This window comes from Lycium barbarum, chromosome 4, assembly GCF_019175385.1.
Source record: "Lycium barbarum isolate Lr01 chromosome 4, ASM1917538v2, whole genome shotgun sequence".
Lineage (NCBI taxonomy): Eukaryota > Viridiplantae > Streptophyta > Magnoliopsida > Solanales > Solanaceae > Lycium > Lycium barbarum.
This window is the reverse complement of record NC_083340.1, coordinates 126,184,390-126,210,060: the sequence shown is the minus strand read 5'-3', so window position 1 is coordinate 126,210,060 and position 25,671 is coordinate 126,184,390. Positions and strand designations below refer to the sequence as shown.

Here is a 25,671-nt window from a genome sequence, read left to right as displayed (position 1 = left end):
TATGACAACAATCACTTCCTCTGGGATTTTTGCTTGTGTTTTTTTTTTTTTTGGAAACCACCATTCCACTTAATCATCTTTTGGAACCTACGAGTAAGATAAGCCATGTCTGACTCATCATCACTAGAGTCACTTTTGGCAGCAGCTTTGAGAATCAGGCTCCTCTCCTTCTTTGGCTCCCTTCTTTCCTGATCTTGTTGTCTTTTTAGCTCAAAAGTTTTGAGATTTGCAATGAGCTCATCAATTGTCAGTTTTTGTAAGTCCTTGGCTTCAGTAATAGTATTAAATTTGCTTTCCTATGAACTAGGAAAAACACTGAGCAACTTACGAACCAGTCTGTTAGTAGGAATGATTTCATCAAGTGAATGGAGTTCATTGATTATAGAGGTAAATCTCGTATGCATGTCATGAATTACCTCACCATCCTTCATCTTAAAGAGTTCATACTCAGTGGTAAGCATGTCTATTTTTGGACTGCTTTACCTGATTTGTTCCCTCATGAGCAATTTGAAGCGCGTCCCAAATCTCCTTTGCAGATTGGCATGAAGAGATTCAATTGTACTCATCAGCTCCAATACTGCACACAAGAATTTTCTTGGCTCTATAGTTCTTTTCCACAGCTTCCGGTCAGTTTCGTTATATTCCTTCCTTGTCTTTGGATCAGTTTCAACACGAGCCTCATTTTTCTTCATAGGAACAAAAAGACCATCACAAATGATGTCCTATAACTCAGAATCCTCAGCCATGATGTAGTCATGCATCCTTGTCTTCCACCACCCATAATATTTTTTATTGGATCTTGGTGGTCTTGTGCTAGATTGTCCTTTCTCTAAGTTTGGTGGAGTAGCCATGAGAAGGATCCTTCTAGGTGTTAAACTTTTAGAAAGAACCTACTCTGATACAAACTGATAGAAACTAAGAGTCCACCAAACAGTATAGAGAACCAGGTTCTCTATCTATTCTCTCAAGTAAAAGACAGAAGATAAATAACACAAGATGTTTACGTGGAAAGCTACTTGCTCAAGGGATTAAAATCCATGACTTACTGGAGTAGGATTTCCCATCTTCACTAAACTGAGCAACTTTAGATTACAACCTAGGAATTAACCTCTGAATCCCTCACCCCTTACAATAACTTTATTGCAAAGCTACAAACCTTGACTAACTCTAGCCAAGAAAACAAAACAACAAAGGTTGAAATCTATCTTACAATGACACTTCTTGAAAGTAGTGTAGGATTACAAGTAAAGAACAATATAACAAAGACTCAACAAACCTCAGAACTTAAGAAATCTTCAGTGTTGAGATCTGGTCCTTAAGTTTGTGGCAGCTTTGTTCATGAAAAGACCTTGAGAGCAGCAACGGCTAGCACTTGAGAGAGAATCTGATTTTAGGTTTTGCAAGTGTTGAGTTAATCCTTGTAACATGTTGTTTATATATGAGAGAGCATGTGAGAAGAGATAGAGACATTTCATCTTTTGGTTTGGCCTCTAGCGAGCTGCAGCTATGCTGCCAGTCGATACAGTGCAGCAGCTTTACAGCTGTAGAGTTGACTGTACGACAGCTAGGGGAACTGATCACACCTGGTCCCTATCTGCTTCCTCGAGTATGTTTGGAAAATCATCAAAACACGAAATAGCATAACTTATCAGTGTGTCATGCCACCCGCACACCTCAATCAAAACGTGGTATACAGGGGCGGATCTATGTACTATGGTGGGGATGCCATGGCACTTGGACACCTCAATTGAAATTATGTGTATATATGTATAATATGTATAAGATACTGTAGAAACAATAAACTTGCCACCCCCAGTAAAAATGAAGGGCATGGTGCCAGTGGTGAAGCGTATAGTTTTTGTATCACATGGACGCGAGTTCAATTCTGTTTGGCACGCTTTGCAATAACCTTTTTACCTTTTTGTTGCGTTTTTCTTTTCTTTAGCAAAACAAGTTCCTGCCAACCGACTCGAACCCAAAATTTGCCTCTATCATTAAAAGTCAAATGTCTTATTCATTAGGCATGGGCGCCATAATAGCTTTTCACATTAAGCCCCCGTTTGGCCATAAGAATTATTCACTTTATTTCGGAATTTTGTTTCACTTTTTTTCGGAATCAGCGTTTAGCCATGAGAATTTCAAATACTACTTGAAGTTGTATTTCGGAATACCAAAACTCAAAAAACTTGTTTTTCAAAAAAATTCACTTTTTTCACTTTTTTACAGCTACATTTCACCAAAAACTACAATTTCAAAAACTATGGCCAAACACAACTCCAACTCCAACTCCAAAATTCCAAAAAAAGTGATTTTTTTTTTTGTATCTATGGACAAACGGGGCCTTAGTTTTTAACTTGAATTTTGTTGACATTATTTTGTTTTAATTTTTGTTGACTTTCTTTTTCTTCCTTTTATTTTAAGCAATTACTCTCTTTGTCTCAATTTGTGTGAGTCACTTTTATTTTTAGTCTACCTAAAAAAGAATGTCACTTTCCGTAATTAGAAATAACTTAACTTTAAAATTCTCTGTTTACCCTTAATGAAATAATTTATAGCCGCACAAATGTCTAAGGTTTGTTTTAAATCACAAATTCCAAAAGTCTTTCTTTCTTTCTTTCTTTCTTTCTTTCTTTTTTAAACTTTGTATCTAATAAAACGATGCCACATAAGTAGAGGCAGAGGGAGTAATAATTTCCTTCTTTCAACTAAGTTTTTCTCCAAAATTTTCTCTTCTCTTTTCGTCAAAACTTTAAAAACTCGGCATTAAGTTCCTCTTATTCTTTGTTCTATTATATAAATCATTTGGATGCACATGGAAAAATTAGTTTATACTGTAAGTGGTCGTTTGGTTTAAGGTATAACATGGATTATACCGGTACTAATTTTTATACCACGTTTGGTATAAGGTATAGATTTATCCCGGGATTATTTTATACCTTGTACCAAACGTGGTATAAAAATTAGTGCTGGAATAACTCAACTTATACCTTCTTAACCCACTTATACTGGTATTATTTTATACCATCTTTCAGATGGTATAAAATAATACCAACAGATGGTATAAATTAGTCCCGGGATTGTAATCCCGGGACTATTTTGACCTCAAACCAAACGACCACTAATAGTTTAAATCCTGTTGAAAATTTTAATTTACAAAATAAAATGCATGTTATAACAAAGGATGACATAAAAACTATACTGAAATCTTATTTGATTTCTTTGGCTTTTTAAATTTTTTTTGTAGCTATCAATCGACACTTCCACATAAAACTTCTTCTCTGTACATGAAATTATGTACGTGAAATTCTTTGACCTCTTTATATTTAGTTTGTTACATAAAACGTGAAACATTTACAAATGTACATAACTATGCCTTCGTGGAGTGTTTTCAGAATATGAAAACTCATCGAGTGCAATTATAAAAGGATGATGTATATATATATATATATATATATATATATATATATATATATATATATATATATATATATATATATATATACATATATATATATATATATATACACACACAATTACTAATATATTGTTCGAAGTTTTTTCTTTTGCGCCATGTTGTCATAATTATTTCATTTTATTTTCAATTCATTTGTCTTTATAAATTGAAAAGACAAATAGCCAACCCGAGGTCCAAAGTTACTAATTTCAAGGTTGAAAATTGGGTAAACTTATGGTCAGTTTGATCAACACATCTATGTTCAAAGCGGTCTGGCACCCGTAACCCCCAAATCCTGAATTCGCCTCTGATTGTGTATATATAAGTGTGTGTATATATAGGAAATGGCTAAATATAAAAATTGGAACCATGTAGTCTGGTGCCACTGGCAAAGGCCCAAATTTTCAGCTCTCAACGCGCGGGATCGAAGCTGGCAGACTACATGTTTTTTTAAAACTACTCTGTTTTCTATTTTGCTTCTTCTTTTGTTTCTTCGTTTCTTTCTCTTTCTTTTTCTTTTTATTTATATGCTGCTGACTCTTTTTTGTTTGAGCAACTATGGACTTTTTAAATTTAATTAATTCTTGCTTCTGTTTTTATAGTTCATAGTATTATTGTTTTGAGTATCTAAATATGCATCTACAATGAATTCTAGCTCTAGCTTCCATTATCTATTCTTAATCGAGTCAGATGATAGTTCCAGAATACGAAAATTCATCGAGGAGAATTATAAATGAATAATACACTTTCGCTGATATAGTAATACTAATGAAGTTTTTCGACTTGTTCAAAATTATCATAACTATTAAATTATTTTGTTTAGTCAACTTGTATATAAATCGAAAAATATGAAAAACCTGAATTGAAGCTAAAACAATCAAGTCAAAGCGCAAAATAGTGTAGTAATGGGTTTGTCTATAAATACCAAAAACTGAATAACCCGAACAGGAAAAATGAATAACGCGAATCGAAGCTCAAAATATATCAAGTCAAAGTCTAAAATAATGTGGCACCCAGAACCTCAAAATCCTGGATCCATCCGATCTCCACAAGAAACAACTAATGTAAATGTATCATGTAACCAATATTGTTTAAAATATGAACACCCACGTGGCACAATGTTATGTTTCCTTAACTGAAGTTGTCATCCCATTCTAGCTTATGAAGTCAACTCTTTCTTTGTATAGAATTTACTTGGATAACATGACAGCAGACACCATGTTAGCCAGTCTAGGTACGCCATCTTTCTTTGACTCATTAATCTCCGATCTCCAGCTAAGAAAGTTCTATATAACCAACATTACTCTGAGGTACAATATATATATCCTTAATTGATGTAGCCACCCCGTCCCAATAATGTCAACTCTTTTGTGCTTTATATACAATTTACTTTGTAACTTGATTACATACATGCCATTGCAGCCTATTAGAGGTATCCATTTTTCTTTGTCTTCTCAGATCCTTTTTCTTGGTTACAGTACTATATATTTTGTGATTTGTTCATTTGTTGATTGTTATTCATAAATTTATTTCTTGTGTTATTTTCTCCAAGTATATGTTGCAGTACGTGCTTGCTTTTGTAGTCACTTGCTACCTTTCAGCAATCCTGCTTCCCTTATCAGCCATTGAAAGGTTAGTTGACCTTCTTATCATTTTATTACTTGAAACTTTTGTAAACCACCCTTGTACAAAGGGGCTGATCTAAGTTTTAGCTCCCTGCACAAATATGAATCTAATTTTAGGATAGATCTGAACTGTTGGAAAATCCATAAAGGTGGACATGAAACAAGCGATCGTTGTTTGTTTTTTATTTATAAATTATGCATTAATGTTTGCAGTTGACTTCTTGAATCAGGAAGAATCCAAGCTGGGATTTAACATAAGCATTCACCTCACTAGGCACGAGACATTAATATTTTCTAATTCTATTTAGAGATGCAATTTGATCTGAAGATTCAAGTATAGTTCTCTTTCCAGATTTTATTGATTGAAAAAGTCAATTAAAGACAACATAGGTTGCAATATGTGACAAATAGTCTATAGTGTTTCTTCGCTATATACTTTCTAGTGTTTGCTATCAACTTACTTTAGAATGTTTTTCATCTTACAGTACAATAAAAACTATAGTGCTGTTGACGAGACATTTTCCATCTGTGTTCATCTTATGTTAATATTTTCTGCTGATTATACTTTTGCCTTTTGTCCCATTCAGAACAATGTTTCCATTTTCTGCAAGAAAATCAATTTGGAATATGTCCTCCCCAATATGGGAATAAGTCCCTAACTGGGAAAATTTTCTGTTCTGATAAAAAGAAAATTTTCTATTCAAAATAAAAATTAGCCATAACTTTTTGCAGTGACGAACTATTTAGAACCATTTGAAAGTAGACTTTGAGGCTTACAGCTTTCTTTTACGTCATTATCAAATTCTCTCCAGATTCAAAGTAAAACCTTCTTCAAATTGAGTCATGACTCGTTCATAGATATTCTCTTGCCGTTTGCTTTATTTTTCCAACCTTCCTTGTTTCCAAGAACTCATTTATCCCTTAAATATTTAAAACAACATTCCCACGTGATCATTTTGACATGATATGCTTCAAGTTTCATCTAAGACAGGTTCGAGGAGGTCGAGGAGTGACAATTTAATTTGCTAATCACGTTATTAATAGCACCATTGAACTCTTGCAAACTTGCAGCTTTCAGGTCATCATTGGAATACAATAGTGTATTCTGTTAAATTCATACAGCACAAATGGACCAATACCGGTAAGCCACATGGCTTAAAGGATGAATCGGCACTTAGTGTCACCGGAGGCATTTCATTGTACCGGAGGTACCGCTTGGTCGGGAAGGCTGTTGGAATAGCTCTGGAGGAGACCTCAACAGGCGGCCGTTACGGATCAGGGGAAACGTTATCCTCTGATTTTAGTAGGCTTAAAGGTCCTCTTTATTGTTATTATTATTACTCAATTAATGCTCATTATGGGCAGGGGCATAATACATGGAACATGTGCCCCTAGCTCTTAGTATAAATAGGGATTGTCATTCCCATTGTAAGGAAATGAAATTCAAGAGAAAACATGGCTCCCATATACAATTGCTCCATTTCAAATTCAGGCCACGTTCTGCTGGGTCCGGACGGCGTGCCTCTCCAAGTACCACTGGATAGTTTGCATCCTCAAGATCAAAACAGGGATGTAACAGGAAGGGAGCAAGATCGCGGCACCACTGAGGACAATATTCCTACAGACGAGACTAGCATAGAGGCGATGTAAGTCGTGAGGAAACAATATTACTCGGTGAGAGAGGAGATGGATCAGATGAGATAGACCATCACATCCCTCGTGTCTGGTTTGCAGGTCAAAGTCACGGCTCCCAGCGGAGTCCCTACCACTCCTACCGGTGCAAACACTGTCGCCAATGGTAGCAGACAAACCATAGGAAGGAACAGAGATGCTTCCGGCAGTGAGACCGCCCCCGACGATCCTTTTCAAGCCGAAGTCAAGCAATTCATGAGAGATATCACTGGGAAAATATATCAAACTTTGAAGGAGGTCGAGAAGAATGGCTAGGAGTTCCAAAGGCATTTGAGCCAAATTCCTCGAGCTCCCCGGTCATAGAAGGCCCTGGCTCAAGGAAGTATATTCAACAAGCGTACAAACCTGAAGCCAAAAAGGATAAGATACCCGATATTCCCAAATATGAGGGAACGATAGATCCACAGGAGCATATCATGGCTTACACAATGGAGGTGAAAGGCAACGACTTAAAAGAGAAAAAGACCGAATTAGTCCTAATCAAAAAATTCGGTGAGACCCTAGCCAGGAGGGCTATGACATGGTACTCCTAACTGCCAGAGCATTCAATTACCTTCTTTTCCATGTTGGCCGATGCGTTCATCAAATCTCACGCCAGTGCCAGAAAGGGGAAAACAAGAAAGGCGGACATCTTTCGCATCGCGTAGGGAGAATCTGAGCGCCTCGGAGACTTCATTACACGATTCCAGAAGGAACGTATGCTTTTGCCTACTGTACCGGATGAGTAGGCAGTTGAAGGTTTCACCAATGGATTAAGCCCCTTAAGTTCGGATGCTTCCCACAAGCTCAAAGAGAACCTCTGTTACGCCCCGAACCATAGCCTGGGCGTAACACAGCACTCGGTGCCTGTCTGCATGTGCCCGAGCGAACCAACTGGCTGGTTGGATCAACATGTGGTATAGTGATATCTAAGTATGATAAACACATTCTAATCGAGTGAGAATAACTGACTGAAATATAACTGTGCGGAAGAAATACTAAAAGTCTGTAATGCTGAATAAGTAGTAGCCAAAGGGCTAACTCAATAATCTAACAAAAATACTGAAATATCTGACTGACTGTAATCTATGAAGCCTCCACTGAATAAGGAAATATTGACTGACTACCGGGACAAGGCCCCCCCGTATAGCTTAATACTAAATACTGTCTACTAACTGACTGAATATAAAGATAAAGGTAGGGCCTCGGAGAACTAAGACTCACCACTGACTAGCTAAAACCTGGAAGCCTCCTAGCGAGCTGCGTCTAAACCCTGTATATTGGTATCTGTATCATGAGATGCAGGCCCTGAGAAAATGGGACGTCAGTACACTGGAATTGTACTGGTATGTAAAGAAACTGAATGAAATAATAAGCTGAACTGAAACTGAACTGAAATGCTGATAACTGGATTGAAATAGAGAAGTAAAGATATGGATACTCCTTGTCCTTAATAATGAATAGCCTGTTTACTGTCTGTGACCTTAGGTCCAATAATAATAATATGCATGCAAAATCTATGGCATGAGACCTAAGTATACGTATACATAAACTGTGACCTTAGGTCTATATCTGTGGGCCTGATGCCCTAATACAGGTATTCAATAACAAGCGCTGAGACTGAGATATAACTGATAACGTGATACTGATTACTGATTATGAAGATGAAACAGGTAACTGTTCATAATAATTATAAGTATTCACATGAGATACAATTCACAAGTCTATATTAATTACGTACTGAGTTCATGATATTCAGATTAATCACCATGAACGAATTCTGAAACTATAAGCCTAGAAGATAGTAGTTTTACAACTTATTCATGAAACTAGGGCTAAACTATATTCTAAGTCAATTTACTGATAAGTATGAAGAACGAGGCGTAGGGAGAATCATGAACATTCCCTAACGTATAAAGTTAGCCTCGCATACCTTATTTGCTTCACAATCCTCTATCCAAAAGTCTGAATTCTGAGAAGAACCCAAAAGCCTGTGTCTCAAATCTTATCTGTGGGTTTTCACGAAAACCCTAGGTTAAGAACAATGAATTCTATCTTAGATTATCTAAATACATGATTGGAATGGATAGAACTTGCTTATCTTAGAGTTCTTGGGGTTGGAGAGGAGAAATAGGTCGTGCCAGGGTTTTAGGAACTGGTAAAAATAAAATTAGAACTGAAACAAGGTATTTATAGGTTCTGGTGCAGGCTGAGAAATACATACCAAAATATGGTCTGTATTCTGAATTACGGTCCGTAAACCTAGACCGTAAGTAAGCATGCTCAATAAACAGAAACACTGCACAAACTCCTCACCAAATACGACCATTAAATACAGGCCATATTTCAAAATACGGTCCGTATTTAACTATAAAATTTCATGAGCTAATTTCCAGAATGTACAGTGATTTAGATACCCAATTACAATTTGAAATATGGGTCGTATACTAAAATATGGTCCGTATTCTGGGGCGTAAATCCCCATTTGACAACTGTAAAGAAATTTCCAATTCCTACATTCTTTATCTGGTTTTCTAAGTCTAGAATCATGGTCAAAGCTTAAGTTAAAGGTATGAGGTGTTACAACCTCCTGGAGTTCCAAGCCACTACCTGAGAGGATGTGCATAATAGATAGGAGTCAAATATTCGGGTCGAGGACAACTTACAGGGGCTTTCTCAGTAAATCCCCTTACCAAGACGGACAAAGTCTTCGAGCCAGATCAAAATTCGACAAAGAATTGTTTCCAACGATACCTACCTTCGAAAATGACTAATGGTAGGTCAGGCTACCGATCGTTGGATACATCACATGTGAACAAGTAGAAGAACCTTAGGAAGAACGGTTGCGGGCTGCAACCCAAGAATAATTCATCTGGGATCGTTTTGAAGGGGGCAGAGTATCCTAAGCTCGCAGATTACAACTTCACTATCAGCGAAGCCCAAATAGTATCCCTACTGAAGTCTCATCCGGTATCACGCCCTCCTAGACCGTTGCGGTCGGATCCTATTACTCCAGATCAGGCAGTTTGGTGTGAGTTCCATAGAACGCCAAGGCATAAGACCACGGATTGCAGACACCTCTGGGAGGAAGTGGCTAAGATGCTCGTCAGGGGTCATCTTTGGGTGTATCTCAGTGATAGGGCGAAAAATAACTATAGTAGAGTCGGATCAGACGAAGAGAAAGGTGCAGCCGACACTCCACCGTATGCCATTAACATGATTTTTGGTGGATCCATGATTGTTGGGAGCAACTTCACTGCTTCCAGGAAGATGAAGATCTCGGTAACGTGGGACAGAAGGACTCGGGTCTTCCCAGAGGAGGATTTGATTACTTTCTCTGATGAGGATGCTGCGAGCATTACTTTACCTCACAATGACGCCTTGGTTATCACTGTGTTTATTAGCTGCGGTCGGGTAAAGCGTGTGACGGTAGATCCGGGGAGCTCAGCTAATATTCTCCGCTGGAAAGTAGTAGAAGAGATGGGTCTATTGGAGAAAATCACACCGGCAGCAAGGACCCTTGCTGGCTTCAATATGTCTAATGAAACTACTAAAAGCAAGATCGACTTACCAGTGGAAGCCGGAAGGGTCATCAAAGTAAAAAAGTTCCATGTAATCGATGGCAATATGTAATATAACTCAATCTTTGGAAGGCCTTGGCTTCACGACATGAAGGTTGTCCCTTCAACATTACATTTGCTTCTCAAATTCCCTACCTCAGAGAGGATCAGGCAGATCCGGGGGAAGCAGCCGACATTGAGTGAGAGGTTCACAATCGAGGTACCTGCAGCAGTTAAAAGTCCGGCCATACATGTCCAATAGCAATTACAGGATCCGGAATCCACATTAGTTATAGTCTAATAGATTCCATCGGAAAACAAGAATGATGTGGGATCGGAAGAAGTTGAAGATGAGTATGTAGTCCCAAGATACTTCCAGCCTCCCGACCACTCTCATTCCACCGAACAGGTAGCCTTACATCCAAATCAACCCGGACGAAAGGTATACCTGCGCACGGGGCTGACCTCCGAGCTTAGGGAGGTAATACTTAATTATTTGAGAGAAAACAGTGACTGTTATTCCTGGTTCCTTAAGGATATGACAGGTATACCCTTGGACGTGAAAACAAACAAGCTTGGGCTGGAACTCAGTTTTCCACCGATGCACCAGAAGAAGCGGCCCATTGCTGAAGTCCAAAACAGGTTTGTCAAAGAAGAGGTATCTCATTTGTTAAATATAGGATCTATCCGAAAAGTAAAATATCCAGATTGGTTTATAAACGTAGTCGTAGTACAAAAAAAGGGCAACAAATTTAGAATTTGTATAGATTTTAAAGATCTTAATAAAGCGTGTCCAAAGGATTCATTTCCATTTTCGTGCATCGATGAAATGATTGATGCCACGACCAGTCATTAAGTAATGAGTTTTCTTGATGCTTACTCTAGGTATAACCAAATAAGGATGCACCCGGAGACCAAGAGAAAACTTCTTTCATCACTAATTTTGGTACTTATTGTTACAATGTAATGCCCTTTGGGTTGAAGGATGTTGGAGCCACTTACCAGAGGCTTGAAAACAAAATGTTTGAGTAAGAAATAGGAAAAATTATGGAAGTATATATTGATGATATGCTAGTTAGGAGTCTCTATACTGGGGACCATCTAAGTCATTTGCAGGAAACGTTCGAGGTCCTGAGGCAGTATAACATGAACTTGAATCCAGAGAAATGTGCATTCAAAGTCGGATCCGGGAAGTTCCTGGGTTTTCTTGTCTCTCAAAGATGGATAGAAATAAACCCGCAGAAGATAAAAGCTATAGAAGACATCCCAGATACATTGAAAGATGTGAAGGCGGTGCAGCGAATAACCGGCTGCATAGCCACAGTCAGCAAGTTTATATCTCGGTCTTCAGAACAGTGCCATAAGTTCTTCACTTTGCTAAAAAAGAAGAACAACTTCGAGTGGACGCCGGAGTGTTGGCAGGCACTTCGAGATCTCAAGGCATACCTGTCTTCTCCTCCGCTCATGTCAAAGCCGAAAGACGGTGAGCTTTTATTGGTTTATCTGGTCGTCTCTGAGGTAGCGGTAAGTGTTGTCCTGGTACGAGAAGAGCAAGGTACGCAATTTCCTATCTATTATGGAAGTTGATTTATGTATGGGGCCGAAACACGGTACCCTCTCTTGGAAAGACTGGCCTTCGCTTTAGTAATGGCTTAGCGAAAGCTTCGAACGTATTTATAATGTCACCCAATTATCGTAGTGACCACGTTCCCTTTGAGGAATGCCCTTTACAAGCCTGAATTATCAGGGTGGTTGGAGAAATAGGCGGTCGAGTTAAATGTATTTGATATTGAATATAAGCCTTATACTGCGATTAAATCTCAAGTCCTCACGAATTTTGTGGTTGATTTCAGTCCGGGTGTAGCTCCCCAAGCAAAAAAGAAAGCCTCCTTGGTATCGGGGGCTACATCCAAAGTGTAGGCGCTCTATACTAACAGAGCGTCCAACGTAAAGGGAACGGGGCTGGGTGTGGTCTTTCACACCCCTGCGAGGGAATCTTGAGGCAAACAATTAATAGCGTGCCCTTGGATAACAATGAAGCAGAGTACGAAGGTTTTATTGCAGGTCTCGAGCTAGCCCGGAGGCTAGGTGCCGAACTCATCGAGGTGAAGTGTGACTCCCTATTGGTCATAAATCAAGTACACAAAGTGTTTCAAAGCCAAAGAGAACCGCATGCTGCGGTACCTAAAGAAGGTGCTAAAGTTGCTTACCCGGTTTCAAGAATGAACTGTGGTACACGTGCCTAGAGAAGAGAATGTGGAAGCTGACACACTCACCAACTTGGGTGTCACGACCCAGCCCCGTGGGCCGCGACTGGTGCCCTATTTGGACACCCAATCCATTCGCTTACCAAATCGACATATCAAAGACTTCTTCAAACTTATCATACGTCTTTTTAAACAGTTACTGAAAACAAATATCATCTTAAGCGGTCGCCCGTACAGAAACATCATATCAAATCCGGAAGGTTGGCGGAATACACATCGCCCAGATATACAAACATATATAAACGTATGGGCCGTTTTGGCCATAATATCAAATGGGACCGCTTAAGGCACAAATCACAAACATAATAGAACAAACACGACCCATGACCCACATATACGTCTACAGACCTCTAAACAGACCAACCGAATCATATGACGGGACAGGGCCCCGCCATACCCCAAATAGTCAGATATACAAAGCATATATGTCACAAAAGATGTGTACCCACATATGGGCTCCGGATCAAAAGGAGCACTCTATAATAGCAGAATGTGTGGCCTACACTGGCGGATCTCGAACCACTGTACCTGCGGGCATGAAACGCAGCCCCCCCCCCCTCCCCGAAGAAAGGGGGTCAGTACGAAAGATGTACTGAGTATGTAAAGCATAAAGTACAGAAATCCAAACCATAACTGAAGTGAAGGGTACAGAGAGAAAATACCGGATCAATATATCAAAACCTGTACTGAAGACATATGTACATAATGCAAACAGAAATCATGCATAAGACTCAGGAACGTGGTCACCACTCCGACGCTGGTGCCACAACACAGCATAACTCCAGAAGGTTTCAAATCTCCGTATCCCCGTCACACATCACATCACAACATAACGCCATACACAGCATAACACCACAATATAGGTGGAACCCGACCCTCTTTTGCGAGTAGCTCGGTGAACCATAAACACAGCATAACTCCGGAGTATATCAAAATGCGCACGATGACAGAACCGGCCCGGGACTCGGCGAAGGGAATAACAAAATGCACGAATAGAGTCGTGAGTAGTCATATGCATAAAATCAATATCATAAATTCAAACATAAGCAAAATGATCATATTTGAAAATCAAAATAATAGTCTTAACAAATTCTTTCCAAAGCTCCCAAATTTCATAAAGGGAAGTCGCGGGACCCACAGATGGAAATTTACCCAAGTCAGGCCCGCTTATGGAAAACATACTCGTTATACGTAATGCAAACTTTTATAAAAGTATATTGGAGCAATCCGAGCATTTATGTGAAAGATATGGCATTCAGAAATTTCGAAGTTCTTTAAAGTGAAACCCCCTTTTTTTTCGCAAAGTTCGAAAAGCGATTTTTCAAATACATAAAGGTTCATATTTCATCAAATCATACATAAGAGTGCCAAAGAACATATACGGATCATAACATGCTCGGATCTCGGACTTGGAATTTTCCTTAAGGCTCTAATTTAGCCTATGAAAACTAAGACATGCCAAAAGAAAGAAGGTTGGAGCTTTACATACCTCACGTCGTTCAAGAGCTCAGTCCATCCAAGAACTTCCACAATTAATATGATAAACCTATAATCGTAAGAATACGCACGTGACTTAAGAAGGCTTTCTTATATCATATATATTAATTGATGACTTAATTCTAAACGAAACGGGCAGCATCTCCTCTATATCATTAGCATCTCCCAACTTGGTATATCAGCCTAACAACAAATAAATCCCAAAAACACAACATGCATGTCCATAAAGACTTCATAATACTCTATAACGAGTGACAAGCTCGAATTACAATCCATATACTCCATGGCACCTTTTCGTATGTTTTCTTCTTAACCTTAAAAATATTCTCAATATGATAAGGACATCATTTACCACCAATATCGGTTTTATATCATATATTTACAACAAGAAAAACAGCCCACAATTCCAACTATATCAATTGACAATTCTATTCGTAAGTTCGTGTTTATTCCATCAATTCCTATATCGACACTTGTATACACTTCTTTATTTTCGTATATACATTGTATAACAACAAGCAGGATAACAATAACTACAACACATTTCACGATATTCTAGCTCACTAAATAATTTATAATAACCACCAAACAGTCCGTATGATAACAATAACCATTTACCCGATTTCCCGCAATTAATTTCGTAGTTCCCGTCTCACAATTTAACTATGACCTGGACGAATTTAAATATATCTTGTAGAGGAGAATTCTTACCTTATATTCCAAGAAATAATCTGCTTCCACCTTACTTCACTTCGAAGAAAACCCGGATTCAACAACACCACAAAATGGAATAACGAGATCAAAGCAGTGAGTGAAACTCGAATATTTCTCTTGAGGAAAATAATTTTACGTCATGTTGCTGCCTCTTGATAACAATTCTTGTGATGAAACTGACTGTTCAATATATATATAAAGCCGTGTGAATGCATTTTTGGGAGCTGCTAGTCGAATTGTCATTTTTCCTTCATCACAAAGGACAAGGGGTTTATGTGTATTCAGCAGCCCAAAGAATAATGAAGGGTGAAAGGTTATTTTATGAATATAGTACCATATATAGCTGCTACTAGTAGTATCATATCTACAGCCCACTTAATGGATAAATTTCCATTTAAGAAAGGACCAAAAACGTGGCAAGGAATACATTTACACGCATGCAGCAATTTTCCCTTAGTCACCATAGTATGTATGCCAAAATGGGCCACGTGGAAGTGTTGGATTAACACTTTGTCCACCCCTAATTAATATCTTCACTATGCTCCATATTTATCCCAATACACACGTAATTAATTTCTTGATCTCAATCTATTAAAATAGTACTTATATACTGTCCATAACCTCATTTTCCACATATAAAATATTATTCCCAATCACCGTCGTCACACTTGTAAGGCCTAAATTATTTTGGGACCTCCAACTTTTATACCCCGATATCTTTATTTGCATACTTAAATGAGACCAAAATTTCATATAGTTCGTTATAACCTGTTCCATTTCTAAACTTTGACAAAACCTATTTTCTCCGATTCGTTTAACCTCCATGACACTTACCTATCACTTGTTAAACATAGCATAAATACTTATAACGTCAAAAGTAATATTGTCCTCAAATTTATGTCGATTAACTTACGACAAATACAATGTACAAAAGTACGGGATATAACATTGGGCTCTTCAACAGAGTCATCACGCTCGAGTTTCGAATCAGTGGTCCAATTACTACACTTGGCATTGGACCAGACAGGTTATGATGAAGTCAACTCTACAAGCCTATTTTGGGATTAGCGGTATGAATTCCTAGACTATCTCAATCACTGGAAGTTATCGGAGGATTCGAAAGTGTCACGGGCCCTACAAGCTAAGGGAGCTCGATATTGCTTTGTGGACGATTTGCTCCACCGGAGATGTTTCTTTGGTCCAATGGTAAGACATATAGGGCCTGAAGAGTCTGACTATGTAATGCGAGAGTTTCATGAAGGCATTTATGGCAGTTATTTGGGGGCGGAATCACTCATTAAGAAGTTGCTCCGGGCCAGTTATTAATGGCCTAAAATGGAGAAGGATACGAAGGCATTCGTCTTCAAGTGCAACAAAGTAAGCGGTATGCCTAAATGCTACATCAACTAGGTGAGGAGCTGCATCCAGTGATTTCCCCTTAGTCGTTCATGAAGTGGGGCATAGACATAGTCAGACCGCTGCCGGCAGGACCTAGTCAGGTGCGTTTTCAACTGATTATAACTAACTATTTTTCTAAATGGATCGAGGCTGCAACATACAAGAAGGTCCGAGAAAAGAAGGTGATCGACTTCATTTGGCAGCACATGATCTGTCGGTTCGACATCCTAAAGGAGATAACTTGTGATAATGGTCCACAATTTATTGGGTCCAAGGTTACAAGGTTTCTTGAAGATTTGAACATCCAATGCATAACCTCAACTCTATATCACCCCAGTGGGAATGGTCAGGTGGAATCAACAAACAAGACTATCTATCATCCATAATTTAAAAAGGAAGCTGGAGGACGCCAAGGGAGCTTGTCCGTCAAAACTCCTGGAGGTGCTTTGGGCATATAGAACAACGATGAAACCCAGCACTAGTGTGATTGCGTTCTCCCCAGTATATGCGGCGAAGGCATTGATTCATTAGAAGTGGGTACTCCCAGTCCAAGGTACGATCGAGCGCAAGAGAAACCCAACACGGAGGAAATGCTGGTGCAATTGGATTTTCTAGAAGAACATAGAGATTTGGCGTATGTTCGGATGATCGCCCAAAAGCAGCGGATAGAACGTTACTACAACCGTCTAGCTAACCTTTGGCAATTAAAGTTAGGGACTTGATACTTTAAAAGGTGACACAATAACCGAGATTCCAATCCCGGAAAGCTCGATCCAAATAAAGAAGGCCCCCAAAGTAACCGGTATTGCAGGCAAGAGTCGTACCAGCTGGAAGATAGTGACGGAAACAAGGTCCCAACCAAATTAGAACATTAGCTTCCTTAAAAGGTATTATGTCTAACCGAGGAGACCGTTACCGGTGGTGTTGCACTCTTTATTCCGTCGTTCGATTTTTGTCCCAATTGGATTTTCTCGGCAAGGTTTTTAATGAGGCAACACAGTTTGATTATTCAAACGTTTTCCCAGAGGCATCCACCGGTGCTTGGAACTTCATTCTTTGCTCCCAAACACTGGGGGGCTATATATATGAATTAAGGCTTGGCCATGAGCAAAAGGCCAAAAAGCAAAAATTCAGAATATTTAAGACTATAATTGTAGCCGGGGACTGCCCGAGCGGAAATAAACATGTAATCGAACTGACCACACTAAATGGCAGCCATGCTTACGTTTTGTAACTCAAGAAAAAGTTACGAGAATCAATAAAAATTTCCTTCTTTTGAAAAATGCCATAGAAATCAAGTACCTTAAACAGATGCAATTTATGTCATACCGAAAATTTGTGCTGAAATGAATTGGAGACGTCCTTTTCTAAAGCATCGAGAAATAAGGGCCCTCTCTTATTAATAAAACCTCTTTCGAAATATTAAAGGAAAAGGGAAAGAAGGTTAAAGTTCAGACATAATAGCAACCGAACGAAAATTTGTCCGACATGATAACCGAAATCGGTTCTAAAAAGCCTTGGTGCAAATTGGCAGTTTAGGTCGATAAAAAAAAGGAACCAGATAGCTGGTATCTTTGAGATTTTAGGGTTACTACGAGACTTTAGAATCTCAGGATCGATCGCTTCGTCCTTCGAAACAAGGATTACTAAGGTTAAGCTAGGGAAATGAAAAAGGCATGAGCTAAAAAACAAGTCGTAAAGATAAGTACATTGCATTAAAATTCTCCTGAGGCTAGTAGCACCCGAAGGGAAAGAGCAAAAAAAGTAAGCCGGTAGGCCCGACTTCATAAAAGACCAATCCAACTAAAAGTGTTTGTCTGAAATTAAAAGAAAAATGTCACAACCCAAACCGGAGGGCCGCGACTGACACCCGATGCCCTGCCTGACCAAGAGTCACCATGCTATTCATTCCTTTTCTATTACCCTTACGTGAACCCATAAACTATTCATTTCATACTTGCTATCAATTTATCATAAACTTAGTAAAACTCTTCGTGAAGAATACACATGAATGTGTAGATCTACATGACTGCTATAGACACTGTCGACATCTCGACACACTATATACAAGACACTGTCTGTAAAGTCTCTAACATGGACTAAGATACCATAACATAAGTCGGGACAGGGCCCCGACGTACCCATAATGCATATGACACATATGTATAAACATACGCACTCCGACTCGGCAACACTCCGAATAGAAATAGAGTTCACCAATTCAGCTGATATCTCGGGAACATCCTATAGCAAGAGTCCTTTACTCATCTGTGTACACCTGTGTGGCATGACACACAGCGCCCCCAGGAAAAACGACATCAATACGAATAATGTACCGAGTATGTAAGGTAGAAATGAAACAACATATCAATACTCCAATGATAAGAAGAATGTAAGAGTCAACTTGTACATGTGACTGTCGCTAAGGACCACGAATATGCATAATGTACTTTTGATAACATTTATATATGTATATGTATATGTATATGTATATGTACCTTTACCCATTCCCTCCTTAGAGCTTCGCCCTGTCGGGCATCATATCATATAGACCCCTTCGGGCATCGTAATCACCATATACCAACTGATCAGGTGGTTTACGTATATAACGCCATAGCCCTTTCCCCTTCCCTGTAAAATCATGATACATAAGTATATAAATATGTATATATGTATAACGCATGACAAAGCTTATAAAACTCGAAACTCCCTTTGGAGTGACTCTTTAGTCGTCATAATCATACGTCCCCTTCGGGACTTGGAATTAATCAAGAAATGTATAGAAATGTGAAACCTCATACATGCCCCTTCGGGACTTACGAACTTAAGAAACAATATGCTTGGAAGCTCAATCATAATAATGTCAAAGAGTAAACTTTTCTAACATTCTAAGAGTAGAATCATTATGGAGCAACATTCGTTTACGCTTCATTCTATCACGGGTCATGCCAAAATGAAAGAAACGATAACCTTATCATATCCCGAAGTCTGTCTAAATGTCCAACATTTACTTCCCGAACTCACAAATCTACAACCATGATAATATAGGTTACAATTAGACCATATACACCTCTTATTATCCAATTCAAATATGAATGAAACTTTAACGAAATTCGCGCAGCATTTCCCCTACAATTCTTACTCCAATCCAACTCCAAAAAAACCCACAATATACAAAACATCATTAACAACAACAACAACAACAACAACAACAATATTCACATGCTATATTTCAAGAATTCCATCCACAACAACTCAAGAATATACTCCAAATCAGTCGACACGATAATAAACAACAATAACAACTTATACGATTTCCCGCCATTAATTCCGTAGTTCTCATCTTACAATTTAGCTATGGCCTAAATGAATTTAAATATACCAGGAGAGAATAGTTCTTACCTTATACGCCAATGACTACTCTTCTTCAATCTTACTTCCCTTCGAAGAGAGTCCGGATTTAACAACACGATGAAACGGAACAACAAGATCAAAGTAGTGGTAAAGCTCGCCATGCTGCTCCGTGATAAGAATTATACCCGTCCCATTAAGGAACGAGACACGTTGCTGTCGAGAAACCGAAATTTCACGTTTTGTAAGAAGAGATATGTTCTGCCCAAATTTCCATCTATGGAAATATCAAATATAGTTGCTTGTTCAAGTTGTAAGAACTCAATCAAGGCAACAATGGAGCTTTACAAGCCGCTGACACTTGTTTGGACAGGATGAAGTATTTCAAAAGTGAATTTAAGTGTAGAATATCCTTTATCTATGTGTAATAAAGACATGGCTCCAAATTTGCCATAACTAGGTATGTATACCCACGCCAATAAGTCACATGCTGGTCTCTTATAAGAGTTACACGTGGAAGACTTCATGATGGATATTATCCACTAATTTCATAATTAAAGTCTAGTCCCCCACTATAGTTATCCAACAGTTATCCAACAGTTAAATCCCTTGTCTTCCACTTTAGTTAATTCCTCATCTCAAATTGCTTACATATAAAATATTATTTGCAATCATCGTCGTCACACTTTTTCGTCTTAAATCATTGCGAGACTTCATTCCTTGTATACACCGAGTTCTTGATTTTCATGCTTAAATATGACCAAATCCTCCGGGCTCGGGTAAATATGCTCATGTTGGATGGTTCAATTTCCTAGTCCAAAAATACGGGATATTACAGCTTGGACCGTATTTCATTCAAGTAAATTTCAAACCTCAATAAAACTTAATCTCTTCGATTTGTTACTTCTAATCCTTACGACACATTTGTATCATCGCTCTAACCACCAATAAGCTTGGGAGATAACCTCGTTTCTGTTACTAATGTCATTTAACTCGCATGCTTTCCAATGCATGAAAACACGGGATGTAACAAAAAAGATTAAACATGGGCACATAGACCAAGAAATTGGTAATCCTTAAGGTTAAGAGGTGGGCAGATCGCCCCCATCAGGGGGGAAGGTCCCCAGTTCCTCGCTGTCAGAGCTATTGTCCTTAGATGATCGAAAGTTCGCCATTGTAGATTCAGTAGTCACAAAGTCCACATCAGGGTCCAACAGGGCTTCGGAGAGATCCAGTTTATTGTCCAAAGCTTCTTGAAAGGCATCCCTTCAAGACTTCAAAATAGTAAAGTCACGAACCAAGCTGGCTTTCTACTGTTCGGAAACTTGATGTTGTTGCAGCCTCGCCCATCACTCTCAGAGTTAGGCTCGAGAAGCCTCGGAGCACTTCAGTTGATCCCGGGCAGTTTTCAAATCATTCTCTAAGTGATGGACCCTTACCTAGAGGTTTTGATAGTTAGAGTCCTTGGCCTAAAGCCCCCCCCCCCCTCCTCTCTCTCATCCAGTTTTTGGTTCAATTCGTCACAACTAAACCGCAGGGAATGCTTTAAGGACTGTGACTCACGTCACCTTATCCGGAGTGTCTCTACCTCATGGCAGAGTTGTCGGATCTCCGCGACCATTAAGTTCTCTTTTGACATCTTCCCCGCTATAACTATGGCAGTGGTGGCGGTAGCATGGATTGAGGGGATTTTCTATGCAAGTTATGCCAGTATTGTTTTCAAGTTTTTAGCAACAGACCCAGGCTGAGCAGAGCTCTCAACGGGATCACTAGTGTTGAGGCACATTTCCAGTTGATTAGGACTGGCCTACTCCCGATCAAATTCAAAAGGATCCACTCCTGATCAAATTCAAAAGGATCCACTCCTTCAGGGGCAAAGGGATTCCAATCCTTGTCATCAACATTCACCACGCTGTGGCTGGCCTACACTTTCCTCCATGCTTCAAGAAGGTGGCGTTGGGTCCTCACTCGGGAACCTATCCCTTCCGCCGAAGTCCCAGAAGGTTGCGAAGGGTTACATTCCCTGTGCTTCCGGTCGCTTGAGTTTCCATTGGTGGCTGTCATGATGTTAGAAGAAATGGTTTCATTTTGAGGGGATTTTCTAGGCAGACGATCGCCTTATGGGGATGCCTTTACAAGATTAATACAAGTTCGTCAGAAAATGAGTGAGGCTTTTCCAAGTCCTGGTTAACCCTAAAGTAATACGTAGTAGGTCCATCACCCAATCAAACATTCCATGCACGTAGTCAGGACCTATATGGGCGGCTATAAAATAGAAGCAAGTTATCTATCAACGCCTATAAAAAGTACGGGTAAGGAAAGCAGGGCGAATTCAGACTTACAAGTATGGTTACAGGCTTTCGGTAACGGATCCCGGGAAGCACAGTGGAGAAGATCTGTTCGAATCATAACGAATCAATCACACCAGCCCCAGTCGAAGTCATCCTCATCACTGGTTATCAGCCCGCGGGAGCCCCGGGAGAACAAGTGGACCATTCCGTCTCGGAACAGACGTCGAGAATAAAGTGGCGTCAAGTGGTCAATGGTAAAGGCAAGTTCGGCACGGTCAGCAAGGTTCTGTATGCAGTAAACATTCCTCCATAGTTGGAGGAAAGTTGGCCTAGCTAGACTTGACACCTTCGACAGAAGGTCTCGATCAAACGAGGAACTGGTAGAGAGAACTTGATGGTGAAAGGATAAGTGCGGACCATGGAGTATCCTTAGAAATAAAGAATCGTCCGTCATCATGAAGCGTTAATCGATGCCGCCTTCTATGAGTAGTGACATTTTGGGTGATTGGCGCGCCGATTGAGGTGATTGGACGTCATCGTTTCCCACACAATCGGTCCAGGTTCAAACCTCTTCCGCTCCCCAATCACGACTGTTCGAATCTCGAAAAGTAGGGGGAATACCTGTATTGGGTTAAATTCATACAACATAGCTGGAACAATACTGGTAAGCCACATGGCTTAAAGGATGAGTCAGCACTTAGTGTCACCGGAAGAAATTTCTTTGTACCTGAGGTACCGCTTGGTCCGGAAGGTTGTTGGAATAGCTCCGGAGAAGAGGTCAACGACTGGCCGTTACGGATTGGGGGAACGTTATCTTCTGGTTTTATTAGTCTTAAAGGTCCTCTTTATTCTTATTATTATTACTTAATTAATGTTTATTATGGGCACGGGCATAATACATGGAACATGTGTCCCTAGCTCTTAGTATAAATAGGGAATGTCCTTCCAATTGTAAAGACGTGAAATTCAAGAGAATACATAGCTTCCATATAAAATTGCTCCATTTCAAAGCTCTCTTCTATTTTGCTAAGTTATCTGTCACAAGCTTGACCGGAGGAACTAGTACCGGTGTTACACCTTGAAAATTTCATGTCGTCGTGTAGTGAATGAACCAATGTAAGTTAAGGGTAACAGGAAGTTCTTAAGAATATAAGACGGATATTTAGTGGTCTTAGAATGCATACGTTAAGATTTTGAAGTTATATGAATTGATGAAATAAGGATTGATAAGGACAAGTGGAGTATAAGTGGGGTTTAAGAAAGTTTTCGTAAATAATTGCGTTAAGGATTGTTTGGTAAGGCCTTGAGGACGAGTTATAGGGATGTTTAGATTATTAATGAAGTATTAAACAAGTGTTAAGAAGGTTGTATAAGGATTGGAGACCAAACGAAACGACGAGGACAACTTCGAAAAAACTGTGAGTTACACGACCACATTACACGGACCGTGGAACTTTATACGGACCGTATAAGGGTCCCTATAATCCAACAGAAAGAATTTCTTCCATGGTGGTGAACCATGGACACTTATACGGACCGTACAATGTTATACGGACCGTATAAGTCCCGACGGGCTGAGTAATTCCAAGTATTTAAATGTGTTCCCACCTTATTATATTCATTCTCCTCACTTCTCCACTTCCCTCCAAGCCTCTAGAACATTCCATACATTTCATTTTCAAGAATACAAGGGAAATCAAAGGTTCATATCACAAATTCAAGTGAATCAAGTGCAAGGAATCTTTAGGATTGCTAGAGTCAAGAAATCCTTTGGAAGTTGAAGCTAGGGTTTTCTTCAAGTGAAGTATTGCCAACCAAAACCCGTTCCTACACATTCAAAGGTGAATTTTATGATTGTTCCATGTTGTTTAAGGTATTGAAAAGTTGAAACACTCGGATTATGGAAAAAAGATGGAAAATGGGTTACAAAATATGAGATTAGTGACAATTGTGAGTAGTAGATTAATATGAATCATGATTCTTGATATGTTGTGATTGTAATTACGTTATGAATGATGTTAAGAGCATGAGAGAAACATTAGATAAGAATGAATGTAATGTTGTATTATGATCATGATTATGGATGACCTTGAGAGGAAATTGTGGGGATTGGACAATGATGAATTTGACAAAAGTTATTGATAATGATATTATGAATGTTATTATTGACGTTTGGGAGTTGATCTATGATATGAGAAAAGTTTTATAAACAAAGTTAATGCTGCCCAACTTTCTCTAGCTTTAGTAAGCACGTTCGTATAATCGATTAGCTAATGTTAAAACGAACTCTCTTGAAGGTAGAAACGCGAGCATTGAAGGAGATCGATCAAGCGATAGAATAGCTAAACGAAAAGGTATGTAAGGCTAACCCTTTCTTCCAAGACATGAATCTTCCTAATTTTCCACAATCTCCCTAAATAATGGAAATTATGAGTCCATGACTATAAAAAACTACTTACGCATATGATAGAGAAAGGAGATACGATACGAGTATGTTAATAATGATGATGAATTTATGTATGAAGAATCCTAGAGTAATACAAGATGTCCACGAAGCTAATGATACTAAGTATAGTTTCATTGATGATTTTCCTTGTGTGCACTCACCTTAGAATACTAGTCCCTTCAAGGTGAGACATGACGATTATGACCACTCCATAACGTAGTCGGGGGTTCACGACCTTATGTCACCCCGACATAGCCATGGTTACCTCCAAGATTTAATGTAGGATTAATGATATATGTATGATGATGCTAAGTTATGATAAGATTATGATATGCCTATGAGATGTGTAATAGTGATGAGTTTATGTTGATTATATGACGATACAATTCCACCGTGCCTAAATGGCCGGACATGTCACCGCAAAGGCAGGCTGCTTGTGATTCCACCGTGCCTAAATGGCCGGACATGTCACCGCTAAGGCGGGCTGCTTATGATTCCACCGCGCCTAGAAGGCCGGACACGATCACTACTAGTGGGCGGCATATGATGGTTACCCGGACGCGGGTTAACGATGATGGTATATATACGATATGGTGATGTATGTGCTATGACGATATACGTACTACGAATATATATATGATGTATGTATGAAATGCGTCCACCCTTAAAAGTTACGCAAGTTATATCTTCATCTTATGTCTCATGACTTCTCTATTATGATCATTTCGTTCATGCCTTACATACTCAGTACAATGTTCGTATTGACGTCCGTTTTCTTTGAACGCTGTGTTCATGCCCACAGGTAGACAGGGGGACGGTGCAGATCCGTAGAAGCTCTCAGCAGATTTACAGGAGCACTCCATTACTCCGGAGGTGCTAATTGGTTTATTATTTTGTGTGTATATATATATATATATATATATATCTACGTATTTTGGGCACGACGGGGTCCTGTCCCGTCCATATGTCTAGTGCTCTAGTAGAGGCTCGTAGATACGCATATGTGGGTAGTATGGTCTCACGATGTCCTCATTGTATATATGTATTATTTTGATAGCCGAAGGGCTTATGTATATAAAAGTAATTATGTTTCCAAATGAAAAATGGTTTTCCTATGATTATGAACACAAGAATAATGAAGAATTGTATAATGAGTATGATGAGTAATAGAATGAGTGGTGCGCGATGGTTAGCCCCGGGTACCCGTCATGGCCCCTAGTCGGGTCGTGACAACCGGGTTCAACCGAGGCTCAGGCTATCCTTAACCTTGATTTACTTTATTTCATTTCAGTCTAATTTATTTGCACACTGTACTAATTTACTGGTCATTTTGATCCACGTGTCCTTAACCACGAACACAAATTCAATTGAACTGTTTTCCGAGTAAACAAATAGAT

The 25,671-nt window shown here is 39.2% G+C and overlaps 1 long non-coding RNA gene across 1 annotated transcript; it reads left to right on the top strand.

The window, feature by feature from the left end:
- The first annotated feature begins 4,779 nt into the window (after nt 1-4,779).
- LOC132638565 (uncharacterized) lies at nt 4,780-6,539 on the top strand. The gene is made up of 3 exons (XR_009581804.1): nt 4,780-4,886; nt 5,007-5,086; nt 6,151-6,539. It is a non-coding gene; the product is annotated as an uncharacterized LOC132638565 (long non-coding RNA).
- Nucleotides 6,540-25,671: the final 19,132 nt, after the last annotated feature.